The sequence below is a fragment of the Symphalangus syndactylus genome, chromosome 8, assembly GCF_028878055.3.
Source record: "Symphalangus syndactylus isolate Jambi chromosome 8, NHGRI_mSymSyn1-v2.1_pri, whole genome shotgun sequence".
Lineage (NCBI taxonomy): Eukaryota > Metazoa > Chordata > Mammalia > Primates > Hylobatidae > Symphalangus > Symphalangus syndactylus.
Window position 1 is genome coordinate 63394434 of NC_072430.2, and position 15706 is coordinate 63410139.

Sequence of the window (15706 nt, forward strand, 5' to 3'; positions counted from 1 at the left end):
GCAGGGACCACAGTGGTGCTCACCAAGCCTGACTAATTTTGTATTTTTTTGTGTGTGTGTGAAGATGGGGTCTCCCTATGTTGCCCAGTCTGATCTTGAACTCCTGGGCTCAAGCCATCCTCTTGCCTCAGCCTCCCAAAGTGCACTGGGATCAGAGGTGTGAGCCACTGCACCTGATCCAGTCTCACATTCTGGAAGCTCTCTGATATGGTTTGGCTGTGCCCCCACCCAAATCTCCTCTTGAAGTTCCCATAATCTCCACGTGTGGGAGGGACCTCGTGGGAGGTCACTAGATTATGGGGGCGGTTCCCTCATGCTGTTCTTATGATAGTGAGTGAGTTCTCATGAGATCTGATGGTTTTATAAGGGGCTTTTCCCTCTTTGTGCTGCACTTCTCTCTCCTGCCACCACGTGAAGAAGGACGTGTTTGCTTCTCCTTTTGCCATGATTGTAAGTTTCCCAAGGCCTCCCCAGCCTTGTGGAACTGTGAGTCAATTAAACCTCTTTCCTTTATAAATTACACAGTCTTGGGTATTTCTTCATAGCAGCATGATAATGGACTAATACATTCTCCCCTATTAGATGTGCTTGTGTTTGTACCAGGCTTTTTTTTTTCTTTCATGTTTGTGTCAAATTCCCTTTGGGCATCTCCTTGATCATTCTAGCTGCTGTCCTCTCTGGCCTCTGACTGGTCCGCTTCTCCCAATTCTCTCTCTGTGTCTCTAGGCCATTACTCTATGTCTCTGCCTCTGTCTTTCTCCCTTCTCACTACCCAGTTTCTCTTTCTATTTAGACTCTGGGCATGCACAGAGAGGTCTGAAGGCAAACCTCACTCAAACTCCTCGTGGTCAAAATATTTCTAGTGGTTCTACATCTGGTGCCAAATATCTGTGATAATATTGCTTATGAATATAAATTGTCAAGTGTGATGATTGTAAGAGAGAAAGTTATTTAGATTAACTTTGCAGTATCTTTTTTATTTGCAGAGAGAGGTAGTGTCATAATGGCATTTAGGAATGAACACTCTAGAGCCAGATAACTTGGATTTGAATCCCTGTTGTATCATGTTTCAGCTGTGGAACGTTGGGTAAGGTACTTAATTTCTCTGTGCCTCAATTTTCATGTGTGTAAAATAATAATTATTTTGAGACAGTTTTTCACTCTGTCTTCCAGTTGGAGTACAGTGGCACAATCTCAGCTCACTGCAACCTCCGCTTCCTGGATTCAAGTGGTTCTCATACCTCAGCCTCCCAAGTAGCTGGGGCTACAGGCAGGTGGCACTACACCTGGTTAATTTTTGTATTTTTAGTAGAGACAGAGTTTCTCCATGTTGGCCAGTCTGGTCTTGAACTCCTGGCCTCATATGATCTGCCTGCCTCGGCCTCCCAAAGTGTTGGAATTACAGGTATGAGCCACTGCACCTGGCAAAATAAGGGTTTTAATGGTGCTACTTCATGGTGTTGCTGTGAGGATTAAATAGGTTTTATAAAAGGATTTAGGGGAGTGCATACTGGGAGTGCTACATAAATGCTAGCTGTCCTCATTATGGGATAATTTCACCTCTCTAGGTCACAAAGATGATGGTAGAAGTAAGCATTAGTTACAAATGTCAAACAAAAGTTGGGACTTGAACCAGTTCCCAAAAGAGGATTCTCTGTGATATTGAATGAAAACTAGCTGTCAAGGCAGAGGGCCTCGAGTACTGAGATAGCAGAGGGGATGTTCCCAAAGGGTTCAAAACTTTGAGCAGCTGCCCCAACCAGAGTAGTTTCTTGGACAGCTTTGACTTTGGTGACAACTGGGAGTATCAGGAGTCCAGAAAGCTGCTTGTTTCTGTCCTGTTTCATGTGTGAGACTGTGAGTGTGTATAGACATTAGAGTGAGTGTGTCAGTGTGACAATGTGCCAGTCAATATGTGAGTGTGAGATAGTTTGTATCTCTGCCTCTTTCTCCCTCCTTCTCTAATGTGAACTTACGGGAGCCAATGGTAAATATAAATGCTAGCTGCAGTCCCACTCACCATGGGCTGTTAGGGAGTGGGAGAGTGTATGTGTGCGTGTGTCGGTGCGTGAGCATGAGTGTGAGAGTATGTGAAAGTATATGAGTGTATGTGTATGTGTGAGTGTGAGAGTGCATTATGTATGTGCATATGCATAAGTGTGAGTATATGTGTCAGTATGTGAGTGTGTGTGCAACAGTGTGTGAGTGTGAATATATGAGTGTGGGAATGTGAAATACATGAGTGTGTGAGTGTGAACATGTGCAAGTGTGTGAGAGTATATGAGTGTGAGTGTGCGAAATGCGTGAGTGTGGAAGTGTGTATGTGTGAGTGTTCCATTGTGAGAGTGTGTGAGCCTGTGTGAGAGTGTATGTAATCCGAGTGGGGAGCAGGAAGGTGGGTTCTTCCTTCACCAATGCTCAGTGAGCTAAGAGGAGGTCTGTGAACAAGTGCGTGTAAAATGACAATACTATTAACTAGGAGCTTTGACCTTGCTTCTCAGTTAACTCTTATTTGGACCTGGGAGAAAAATTATTGGCCAGGAAGAAAATGAACAAACCTTACTTTAGCTGTAGAAATGTAAACTCAAGACCCTGAGAATCCTATTTTATCTTTCATATTTTGCTTTATTCTACCTGGTGAGTGCCTCCTACCCAAATGCATGATCTCATCATCATTTCCAAAGAGAATAGAGGCAACAAAGGGATACTTAAGGGCACACATGTGATGGGAAATGAGCCCTTTCCACAAAATGCACCACTAATGAGGGCATTTCTAATTTGATCAGATACTTCTAGCATGCATCCATTAAAGGCAGTGGAATATGTTTACATGAATACCCTGTTTCCTTAGAGCAGTGCTTTTTGAGTCTTTCTCATCTGACCTGAGGATGCTTGTGCATGCCCTCCCACCAAACAAAAACAAAACACAACAAAAACCCAAGATGCCGGCAGCGGACTGAGAGGAGGAGATTGGATCAGCAAAAGTTTGGGCCTAGGAGGGATTTAGCTACAGATGAAGTAGAGAAATAGGGCCAAAGGGATAGGCAGAAATTGGCCCTCGTGCTAATTAGGAGGGCAAGAAGGTCATGGCAGAAAGGGTGCCCAGCGAAAGGGTTGTAAAAGGGTTCAGGGTATTGATTTCTCTTTCTCAGGCAAACATTTGGATAGTGAAACTTCAAAAAATTCCATTTACCACAACTCAAAAATCACAAAATACTTAGGAATATATTTAACAAAAAGCATGCAGGGACTCTGTGAGAAAACTACAAACCATGGCTGAAAGAAATTAAAGAAGATCTAAATAAATGGAGAGACATACATGTTCATGGGTCATCAGTCTGATAGTGCTCAGATGCAGGTGCTCCCCAAATTGATGTGCAGAGTCAGTGTAAGCCCAAAGTTCCAAGAGAGTTTTTTTTATAAAAATTGATACGTTGATAATAAAATATATATAGAAGAGCACAGGCCCTTGAATAGACAAAACAATCTTGAGGAGGAAGTATTTTGCATAAGGTAAATATTGACAACCAAACTGCTGTTACTTAACGATTTAAGCTCATTTGGGGAAAAAGCTGGAATACTGATATGGCCAGGGAGGCTTATTTTTTGTTCTTACTTTTTATGTGTGTTTCACTAGTGGTTAATTCCAAAAACGAATGCAGTTATAACTGCATTTGATTCTTGGTTGGCTTCCTTTTCTTCCTAATTCAAAAGTCAGAAAGAGTAGGGGTGGGAGGGAGTTAACACAACAGATGATTTCCCTGCGTGCTTCTGTTAGTTTCTAAGTGTATGGGTAAAAATTTAGCTCTAGCATACACAGCTCTCTAAATTTACTAACAAAATCTCTGTGTAAATCTTAAAAGGTGGTTTATATTTATAGCTGCTTCCTAATGTTTCCCCTCTTTGGTCCTCTCTTTATACATGCTAACCATAGGGTTTAGAAAACTGGGGCTGTTTAGACAATGTTAGAGAATATTGCATTAAAGCCAGGATGTGTTAAACTTCTAAATGTAAATATCTACCAACAGCCCGTGGTGAGTGGGAGTGCAGCTAGCATTTATATTTACCATTGGTTCCCATAAATTCACATTAGCTGGGCTGCAAAGTTAATCTGGATACAAAACTTGAATGGAGCTCCTTTACTATGTACAGTCTGTGAGTGGAAGTGAATGGTGATGACAGCTGCTAGAATAACAAAATTGAGGAGAGGAAAAAGGATAGCACAGCTCTCATCCCAAGCTCAATTGTAGCTAATTGGAGGACCAGTCTCCATATCCAGGCAGCTTGTTCTGGGCTCAAATGGCAGACAGATGCTCTAAAGCCCTTGGGCTCAGGTATCTTATAATTGTGGATCCAGCCAAGGACAAATTTGATTTGTAGCTCACATTTTGACCTCTCTATAGTAGCAAAGTGCTGTGAGTTGTTCCCACTTTGCCCCTCTCCTTCAGATTGTTTCCATCACAGTCCCCCATTCCCAGTGTTGTCAATTTCCAGAACTACCTCCATATTTTACCAACAGTCCTTCAGAGATTGAATTCTAGAAAGAATGATGGAAAGAAACTGGCCTAGAGAAGGGAGCACAGACTTGTTGTAAAGGTCACATGAAGCTGCTAATCTGTAGTCTATTTGGGGCAAAAAATAAAGAACCTTCACTTGGGAGGTATACAGTTCTGAGAAGACCCTGCCTGCCCCTCCAGTGCAAATATTTATATCGATAAAGTAAAGTTAAAATGATCATTGAGGGCAAGTTTGAAGAGAAAGAGGGTCATGAGAGCAAGATACAACCTACACTTGATATATATGGAGATGGTATTTGGTGACAGCTGGGGAGATTTAAAAACTAATCATGTATTCTGAGCCTCAAAACTTTTCAGCTACTTGTTATCGTTTTTTTTTTTTTGAGATGGAGTCTCACTCTGCCACCCAGGCTGGAGTGCAGTGGCACTATTTTGGCTCACTGCAACCTCTGCCTCCTGGGTTCAAGCGATTCTCCTGCCTCAGCTTCCTGAGTAGCTGGAATTACAGGTGCATGCCTGTGCGAACCATGTTCAGCTAATTTTTGTATTTTTAATAGAGACGGGGTTTCTCTATGTTGTCTAGGCTGTATGTTCTACCATGTTGGCCAGGCTTGTCTGGAACTCCTGATCTCAGTGATCCACCTGCCTCGGCCCCTCAAAGTGCTGGGATTACAGGCATGAGCCACCGCGCCCAGCCAGCTACCTGATGTCTTAATTACCTTTCAGATAATCAGCAGGTCCCTGAAAAATGCCATCACTAATATAACAAGTGGATCTGTAGGTACTTGAGAAATATGGCTTATAGTGGTGGTTAGGCTTATGACGTGGCACTGCCTGAGAAGCTGTTTATCCAAACTGGGGCACAGCCTTAACGTTGCGGAGCTCCTGCCACACCACGGGTACTGAGGCACTTTGCACGTAATCAGTATACAACATCAGCACCACTTCTGACCTCTGCAGTTGTTTATTTAGGTCACAGCTATTAACACATGGCCTTGAACATTTGATCTTTCACTTTAAACTTGGCTTTAAACTCAATTTTTTAAGATTGTGAAATATAGGAGATAACATGCACATTTCATCATGCATTTTACTTACACCCTCTTATACTCTCTAGATGTGCACTGTCCAATACAGTAGCCACTAGCTACTTGCGGTCATTGAACACTTGAGCTATGGCTAACACAAACCTAAATGTGCTGTAATTATAAAATGCACACTCAATTCCAAAGACGTAGTGTAAAAAATCTAAAATATCTCATTAATAATTTTATATTGATTCCATGTTGAAATGATAGTATTTTGGATACATTGGGTTAAACAAAATATATTGAAATTAATTCGACCACTTTACTCTTTAAGGTGTGTCTACTAAAATTTTAAAATGACATATGTGGCTCACATATTTTTATGCACAGCACAGTTCTAGATTTTTAACATTAGAAATATGTAAAAAGATGGCTGATCAAGAGCAAGGTTTGTTTAAAAGTACTCACTGATTCAAGATATTTCTCTCATTTAAACAATGTAATATTTATTCAAAACTGGGTGACCAACACAATGCTCACTGTGGAGGAGCTTACAGTCTCAGTGGGTGGGAAGACATGCGAATGAGATGTATCCGTGTCTCGTTTTTTAATCTCAGACTGGAAATGAAGGGTCAGATTTATAGCTACAGTGTTAACGATCATCCATCACACATCAGATGAGCAAGGGAAGAGTTACGAAAAGAGACACACCATGGGGCCATAGCATTTGGAGCAAGGAGGAATCTTGGTGATATACATTCTAAAGCCCTGATTTTACAAAGCAAAGGGGACTGACACCTCGGTATCTGGGAAGAGTACGTGACTTACCCAAGATCACACAGAATGAGGACAACAATTTCCAACTCAGGGCTTTACCCAAGTCACAAAACTGCATCAACCCCTGTTATCCTACCTCCAAAGTGAGGTGGGCATTGAGGCAGGTCCGTTTCAGTCAAAATGTCAACTAAGATGTAGAAAAAGTCCTTTCTTCTAAACTCTGCCTGAAAGTTCACTTCATTCTTTACATGTGGCTAACTCTGTTCAACCTGACTCTTGATCTCCCGCTAGTCTAGCATTTTTAGTTACATGGCAGCTGTACTTTCCAACTGATTGAATTCTCTCATGGTTACATCGAGTAATGCTTCTAAGTGCATTCTTCACTATTGTATTCCTAACCGCAGTAGAAATAAACCTCTGGGGCTCATCACAAGTAGAAAATTATTTGCATTTTTCTCCATAGTACATGTGTATATCCTATAATACCAAACAATGCCTTAAATATCTTTGGGAAAGCTTTTCTATTTTATAGTTAATGGATAAGATCGCTTTGTTCTGAAATATCATGGTTTTGAAGTTTGGGCCTGCAAAAAGGAAGTAAACACTGATTATCAGATTCAATATACACAGTTTTCCTTCTTTTTCTTGGTATCACAATATATCAAGAACTCACACTTACATAAATGAGTGGGTACAAACTTCAAATGTTTTCACTTCTTTATGAAGTCTGAGAGGTGCACAGGATGCTGCTAAAGTGTTAACATCACAGAATATTATTTTGCTACTTTTGTATGGAATTTTGCTGAATGTATTTTAATGCTGTGGGTTGTTTCCTGTGTGATCTGATAAATTGCAAGCTACTCGAATCACTGGTCTTTCTCATTTATGGTTTCAGGAAAATAATTCTCAAAGCATTGCTTTTTATGAAGAAAGATTTATTTATTTATCTTACCAGTAACACTGACTTTTAATCACACATACGTGATGATACTCCTCCCAAACAACTTTCTTCAAACAGCTCTAAAACTTTACTTTCAGCACATCAGTCAGGTGCAGATGACGTAAAACACTCAGCTGTGCTTTGTAGTGTTTGAAAGCACCCAATGTTGGAAAATGTCTGCTAAGTAAGTCAACTTTGTAAGCACCCAGGCATTGAGACAAACAAGAAATTAATTTATCTAGTTTAGATTTTTACTCTTTGTTAAAATGTCTTCAGTTTCTGATGAGCATCTGAGTTGTAGTTTCTGATGAGCTTCTTCTGATTTAAACACCTTGTGTATAGTCCAATATACTTTCAGAATTACATTAAATATTGTTATACATTTGTGTAACAGGAGTGAAGGAGTAGGGATTGTTATTGGCTTTTGGTTTCTCATCATCTGAACCTACTTTGTGCATTTGTGTAGTTTGCTACTGTGTGAGCTTTTAGCTCCCTGCTCCTATAATGGAAACGGAAGTTAGCCAGCTAAGGCATGGACACATAATCTAAGCTTGAACAACAGGGTCTTCCATCCAGGGGTTTCAACCTAAGGAGAGTTACACAAAGAGGTAGGTGACAGTTTAGAATTAATTTAAATGGCATTAACAGCACCTGTGTCTAGTGGTGGCTGGATCAGGAGTTGTGTGTAATGTCCATGATGATGGTGAAACTGTCCTTGCAGGGTGTTCCTGTGGATTAATTGCCCAGATCTCTTTGTTTCCTGCTTGTTTTCTGAGTCTGATTCTTCATACTTTCTGTTGATTCCTTGAAATCTTCCCAATAAATTTCTTTTCTGTGTAAGTCAGTCATAAATGGTTTCATTTTCTTCAACGATTGGTTCACAAGTCTTCAGACCACTTTTGTTGACACATTTTACAATTCTTACCACCTCATTAAATACAATGAGAAATTGAGTGACAAATTTTTGGGGGGTAACGTGTTCTTAGTGAATGATGCAAACTGAATTCTTCAGTACTGAAATTTTTCATTGTTTGTTGCTGGATTTTGTTACATTCCTTTGAATAATGTTGTGATTTGTTCTAGTGCATCGTGAAGTCACTCAGAATCACTTGGATACTTTTGAGGCTTGCTTTTAAACCTTATCAGTGTAAGTCTAGAGCAATATATAGTCTAGGGCTAATTTAACTACACTACTAAGGCAAGATCCTCTGAGGATTGTTCCCAATATCCTGTGTATTATGAAGTTTTTTCTAACCTGAATGGGGAGAACCCGAACTATTCTCAGCCCTGTGTAAATGCTAGAAATTTGCTTCTTCCTTTCCTTTTCTCTGCTCTCAAGTAGTTTTCTTTCAGGCATAAGGAGGGCAGTAGTAAATGAAAACTTTACAGTACCCCTCTCCCAATCTTCAGAGCTCTCTGTCTGGCATTCTGCCTTAACTGTCTTGGTCTCCTGATAACTCCTGTCTCTGTCTCCCCACCTCAGTGAGACCATTAGGTTGTGTTTGTTTCCCCATCCTGCCCTGCAACATGGAAACCCTCTTTGGGCAGTAAGCCGCTTTATTGCAAGGCTCACCTTGTTTATTTCCCCATTCTCAGGGATCACAGTCTTACACTTCTTGTTGGCCGGTATCTAAAACCATTGTTTCCTGTATTTTGTCAGTTTTCTAGTTGTTTAAGATGGGAGTGCAAAGTTGGCCCCTGTTTATTTCATCTTCATTGGAAGAAAAAATCCTCTTCTAGGATTTGACTCTTAAGACAATAGGGCCTTTTTTAGTCTTGTCCACATTTGTGCTAAAGCCACCACGTAGAACTCATTCAATAAATATTCACCGAGTGAATAAATAATGCAGAGTGGTGTTTCAGGATGGAGAAGAAGATCTTGAAGAGGGCTACTTCTCTTACTGTTTTATTTTCTTTAGACTTCAATACAGATGTCCAGGCATCTCTATATTTTTTCCTAGTTCATTTCACACTTACTAAAAATCTAAACTTTAAATATATTCTTCATCAGATACTTGTTATTAAGCACACTGCGAGTTAATATAACTTGGCGGACGTAAGAATAACAAAATAGCACAACATTCATAATAATAATATTGGCTATTACTACTAGATAACATATACATTGTTAATAAGGGCCATGCACAGATCAAATCATTAATGATTTATTCTTTCCTCAAATTGTAAAGTGAAGAACCAAGATTATTTTCATCCTCTGAACCCTAAATCTGCTTTTTTGAGCTTATTACAATGTGTAGTTTGATATAAATCTTTCAAAAAGGTATTTTTAAAAAAGAACGGGTTTTTTTTTAAAGCAACTTTGTTAGGTATAAACAAAAAAGACAAAAATGTAATGCACCTTTACGTATCCATTCCCAGCTTCAACAATTATCAAGCTTTTGCCAACATTATTTCTATCATTCCCATTTTTTTTTTGCTAAAATGTCTTTTTAAAAGTCCATCCATCTTGCCCATTTACCCATGAATACTCTTTGATTAAAAATCAGATTTGACCATGGCTAGATATCTATGCCAAGTTCTTACCTACTATATGAGCTTTGCCTTTTAAAGTGATTCTAAAATTGAGTTGGTTTTAGAGGGTGCTAAAAAAGTGATGGTTTATATGGTTTTTGCTTAAATTTTTTTAACAGAAGAAATATCAAGATTTAACATTATTAAATTGCAAGGATAATAAACTCCAACTTTTAAATACTCATATAAGTAGTAAATTTCATGTGTTTTTAGATTAGCTAGGGTCACTGTTAGCCTATGTGGAGTGTGTGCAAATTAGACAAATAAAGCATCCCTTCCGGGCAGAGAAGCATAGACATTTTGAAGCTAATGAAGCTGTTGTGTTAGGACCCCTCATTTGCATGATTCTCTTCCAAAGACCTGGAAAGGGACCAAGTGATGGCTCACACAGTTTATTAAAGATGATCAATGAAGGCATGGTGGCTCATGCCTATAATCCCAGTACTCTCAGAGGCCAAGGTGGGTAGATTGCTTGAGTCCAGGAATTTAAGACCAGCTTAAGCATCATGATGAAACCCAGTCTCTACAAAAAATACCAAAATTTGGTGGGGGTGGGGGTGCACGCCTATAGTCCTAGCTACTCAGGAGACTGAGAGGTGGGAGGATCGCTTGATCTCCATGGGGGTTGAGGCTGCAGTGAGCCATGACTGTGCCACTACACTCCAGCCTGGCAACACAGTAAGACCCTGTCTCAAAAAAAAAGATTATCAATGAATTATTTGCCAATTGGAATATAGTCTGTTTTATGGATTTTGTACACTTATTGGTCAACAAATACATTAGCTTCTCATTGTGAAGCTGCATTTGGATATAGTAAGCTATCAGTTTCTGGACTCCAAGTCACTAGAAAGATAAATCGTATTTTAAATATAGAATTCCTTTAGTTATATTTAATATTTACAAAATGATCCTAACACAGTGTAATATTTCAAAATGCTTTGAGAAATACATTACAAGAGAATTATACTCAGGTTAGCTTCAGGATTAAGAATGATTGTTTTCTTTTTTTGAGACAGGGTTTTGCTTTGTCACCCAGGCTGGAGTGCAGTGGTACTATCATGGCTCCCGGCAATCTTGAACTCCCAGGCTCAAGTGATCCTTCCACGTCAGCCTCCTGAGTAGGTAGTACTACAGGGATGCACTACCCCTTCTGGCTAATTTTTCAAATTATTTTTTGTAGAGACAGGGTCTTGCCGTGTTGCCCAGGCTGGTCTCAAATTCCTGGGCTCAAGTGATCCTCTCACCTCAGCCTCCCAAAGTGTTGGGATCACAGACATGAGCCACCACACTTGGCCAAGAATGATTGTTTTCTAATATGGCATATTCACTATAAATGAAATGTTCTGAACATGGATTTCATAATGTCTTTTTTGGAATCAATCTTACTGACTTTGTTTTCACACTCCCTATACAGTAACTCTTAGTTTGCCAGAACACTAGATTAGCCAGAATATCCCATTTCAAGCCCAAAGAACAACAGAAACAACAACAAACCACTGCCGCCCCCGCCAGGTTTAGTAATATGCTTTCTCCATTAACGTCTGATCATGTAGTTGAATAATTTTCTTTTCTAAAAGTTGTACTCCTCTCACCACAGATTCATGTTCTACCTGATTTAACCTCAAAATTGATTCTCAATATTTGTATTAAAAGTCTGGTGTGATTGACTAATCTAATAGTTACCTTTAGGAATAAATGTTTTAAGTGTCTACTTCATAGTAAAGTAAATAAAACCCCACGTAATCTCCATTAAAGCCACCGCAAATTGTATATTGATAGTGTCTGTTTCCCCGACCAGACTGTGAGCCTGGGGTGTGTCCTGAGGTTGTTATATTCCACTTTGTTTTCTCTGATTCATCCAGCCCAAGACTTTGCATGTGGTGAGCACTCCAAAATGTTTATGGATTAGAAATAAATAAACACATTGTAAACAGGATTTGGAGAGCACTTCCTTTACAGATGCTGTGTCAGGTCTCAGATGGCTCCAGCAAGGCCTTCCAGAGCTCCCTGCTGTGCACAGAACTGAAGAGGGATGGAATAAGAATGATGATCCTGGCTTTGCTTAAGGCCTGAGACTGAAATGTATGGGCCCTCTGGACCAAAAGATGGGGGTAGGGGAAGAGCATTTGGTGGAAGAGCCTTGGATTTCCAGTTATAACCTGATGCTTCCAGGTGGAGTTCTCATCTATTTTTGGGCCTCATTTCCATATCTGTCAAATATGGGTATATATTGTGGGCTAGTGAATAAGGCAAGAGACCTGTGATCCTCAAATGTTAATATGCACTTGAATTTGCTGGGCTTCTTGTTAAAATGCAGATTCTGATTCTGCAGGTCTTGGGTGGGGTCTGAGATGCTCTCTCTCGAGTGAGTTCCCAGATGATGCCAGTCTGCTGATCAATGGGCTACACGTTGAGTGAAGAGGCAAGGGCCTGTTAATTTCATTTCTGCATGTCTGATCCTGTAAATGGAATAAAGCAGGCCCTCAATAACTGTCTGCTGAAAAAAAAAACCAGTTCAGTATTTCATACCCAAATAGTACAGCTTTCAGGGCAGAACCAGGCCCTTAGTGGAGAGAAGGACTTTTAATTCCAAACCCTTCACTTTTAATATCGAAAGCCAAAAGCCTGGTAGACTGAGAGCACAGAGCTTTTATCACGTGTAGGGGGGTTGGGAATGACAGCTGGTTTCCAGCTTGAAAGGAAATATGAGTTCAACTAACATCAAGGAAGAAAGGATCAGAGGAGACACAATGAGAGGTGAGGACCTAGTGGGTGCCTCAGAAGGGGTGCCAGCAAACTGTGTGTTCCAGGGGTTGAATCCCAGAGGGAGATCCAGGGCAGAAACGATAATTGCCCTAATTCCCAGGGTTTAGTAGGAGGAGCGTGGAAGACCCACAGAGCAATGCCTGTGTAATGGATCAGTAAAGGTGAGGACAGCCTTGCAGAGTCCTGGACCCCTTTGGACAAGTTGAATTCACAAGATTAAGAGTTCCAGAAGTTTGGCTCGCGATCTAAGTTGTGTGCTATCTAAGTTAGCAAGAAATAAAGTATAGTGATTTTGTATATCTGAGTTGCGTCAGTACATTTTAAACTTGCTCCAGATGTCTGATATTAGGCTCCACCTGAAGTGGAGAGGCAAACAGAGGGATGAAGTAAACAGAAGAGTTATGGAAAAGGCCAGACAGTTGTTGCATGTACCTAGTAGCAACTTCCCAGGTGTCTTGCACCTGGCTGATCTAATGAATTGGGTTTATTTGATTATAAACCTAAGCTTTGGAGAGTATGAAGAAACATTCCCCAGAACTCTAAATTCTTCCTGGGTCACAAAGACCCTCAGGTCACCCTCAGTGATGGGGTTCAAATACACCCTATTCAAGAGAAACAAAGAACTGGGAGAAGATGCAGCAGAAGATTTGCCTTAAAGCAATCATGCTGAAGGGAAAGTACAGAGTGCTGTTGTTTGCGCTGTTGTTTTTTCACTATGAACCACTTGAAACCCACACACCAAGGTTAGCATTCATTTGCTTGCTTTCCCTCCCACCCTACCTGCAACAGGTTCCCATGTTCTAGCCTCCTCTACCCCGACAAGATGAATGGGGAGCCTGAGAACCCAGCTTAAGCCGTGCTGGACTCTTGCAGGCATGAGTCCAGTTGCAACATCTGGTGGCTTGGGAGGGGTGTTGGCCTGAAGCTTGGAAAAGTGTTGTGACACCCTTGTCCTCACGAGAGGCAGCCTGTTACCACGGCTTCCTCTGGGAACTCCTGCACCACCCAGGCTGACAACTGTGGAAGCAAGTGGGATCATGAATCAAGTAATACCCTGACTGGGGGCCCTGGGCCTTCAAAATAAGTGGACTAAGGAATCAGTGCTCTGAAGAACACAGCCACATGATGGTTCTAATACTTTGTCTTGTTAATTTCTTCCAGCTTTGATCTCAGATTTGTCTGAAGGCTCTGGAACTCCATGTTCCGACTTGCATGGAGTCTCAAACTTAGCCGGTAACAGTGCAGATTCTCAGGTCTTATTTCAAACCTGGTGATTAGCATCCAGAGGTGGAACCTGGAAAGCTTTCTTTCTTGCCTTTTCCTTTCCTTGTTCTTTTTTTTTTTTTTTCTTCCTTCCTTCCTTCCTTCCTTCCTTCCTTCCTTCCTTCCTTCCTTCCTTCCTTCCTTCCTTCCTCCTTCCCTCCCTCCCTTCTTTCCTTCATTCCTCCTTCTTTTTCTCTCTCTTTCTCTCTTCTTCCTTGCTTTTAAAAATAAGCTTCTTTGGCCAGGCTCGGTGGCTCACGCCTGTAATCCCAGCACTTTGGGAGGCCGAGGTGGGTGGTCAGGAGTTCAAGACCAGCCTGACTAATATGGTGAAGCCCCATCTCTACTAAAAATACAAAATTAGCCAGGCGTGGTGGCGGGCATCTGTAATCCCAGCTACTTGGGAGGCTGAGGCAGGAGAATTGTTTGAACCCAGGAGGTGGAGGTTGCAGTGAGCCAAGATCATGTCACAGCACTCCAGCCTGGGCGAAAGAGCAAGACTCCATCTCAAAAAAAAAAAAAGCTCCTTCAGGTGGTTTTTGCAGACCACGTAGGAAGAGTTGGGGAGAAGTGCTGTTTGTGAACACTCTGTGGGTTTTCTACTGTGTTCCTCTGGCCATGCCCCTGACTTCTCTTTGGGCTCATGGACCAGGCTTTGATCACTTGTCCAAGTATTCCGAGCAACTACCTTACCCTTGGTGTTTGCCTTTGTTATTTCTGTCTCACCGAAGGCCTTGCAACAGTACCAAAATATAGAGAGAGAAGGGCTGAAGATTGCACTTAGGAGAAAGTCTAGATTGGGATCATGGTGTGTGGCACACCAGAGGAAGAGTAGCCAGAGGGGTAGTAAGGGGAGTCACATTTGAATGTTACAGAAGCGAACAGAGCATTTCACAGAGGGAGATGAGCATCAAGTCCTGTGTCTGCAGATAAGCCAAAGAAATGTGTACCATGCGAGGAGGAGGAGGGACGATTTCCTGCAGCACCGGTGAGTGGTGGTAGAAGCAGCTAGATGGCAGGGGCAAAGGAAAGGGAGAGAAAGCTCCATTGAATGGGAAAGGAAACTGCTTCCCAGTCTAGCCATGCTGCCTCAGTTTGCTGTCTCACTTTCCTCACCTTTAAAATGAAGATAATAATAGCTGTGAAGTTTAACTCTCGGCCTCCATAGTGGCTAAAGGTATTAAAACAGGGCTTGGCATACAGTAAAAACTCAAAACACACATCTTCTTCCTCTTATTTTTCTCTTTACTTTTAAATCTTTCCACACACTCTTGACTTTGCACACAAATGTAAGCAATTTATATTATCATTATTATTTTAATTGTCAGAGTCATTGACCTCGAGTGAAAATTATAACTTTCCCTGGGCCCAGGCTTTCTCCCTAAAATTTCCAGATATGAATGCCTTCTATTTCTGTATCACCTAATTAATTTTGATGTCAGCATCTAGGTCAGTCAGAAGCATCTGAAGAGATGCTATGCACAGCCAAATAAAGTTGCCAGACTGCATAGTCTTCCGTTTAAAGACATCTGTACACTCAGGATTCCGAAGAGGGAGCGTCTCTGAATCCTCTTTGCTTCTTTGCTCAGCCAGGATCTTTTTCTTTTGTTTCATAGACATCTCATTCACCTGTGTTACAACTTATTCTAGCCTATGTAGATCTGCCTGCATTTACTGGAATCTCTACTAGAGGTGAAAAGAAGAGAGAGAAAAAGCATCGTTCTTCACCAAGTTAAAGTTGCTTTGTGTGTGTGTGTGTGTGTGTGTGTGTGTGTGTGTGTAGGGGACAGAGTCTCACTTTGTCACCCAGACTGAAGTGCAGTGGCATAATCTCGGCTCACTGCAACCTCCACCTCCCAGGTTCAAGTGATTCTCCTGCCTCA

The 15706-nt window shown here is 41.2% G+C and overlaps 1 long non-coding RNA gene across 1 annotated transcript in view; it reads left to right on the plus strand.

Annotated features, from left to right (window-relative positions):
• Positions 1-326: 326 nt before the first annotated feature.
• The window catches only part of LOC129487874 (uncharacterized), a 41139-nt gene continuing 25759 nt past the window's right edge, over positions 327-15706 (plus strand). Inside the window, exons 1-2 of the long non-coding RNA XR_010122368.1 lie at positions 327-450; positions 987-1087. This is a non-coding gene — a long non-coding RNA (uncharacterized lncRNA). The remainder of the gene's footprint in view (positions 451-986; positions 1088-15706) is intronic.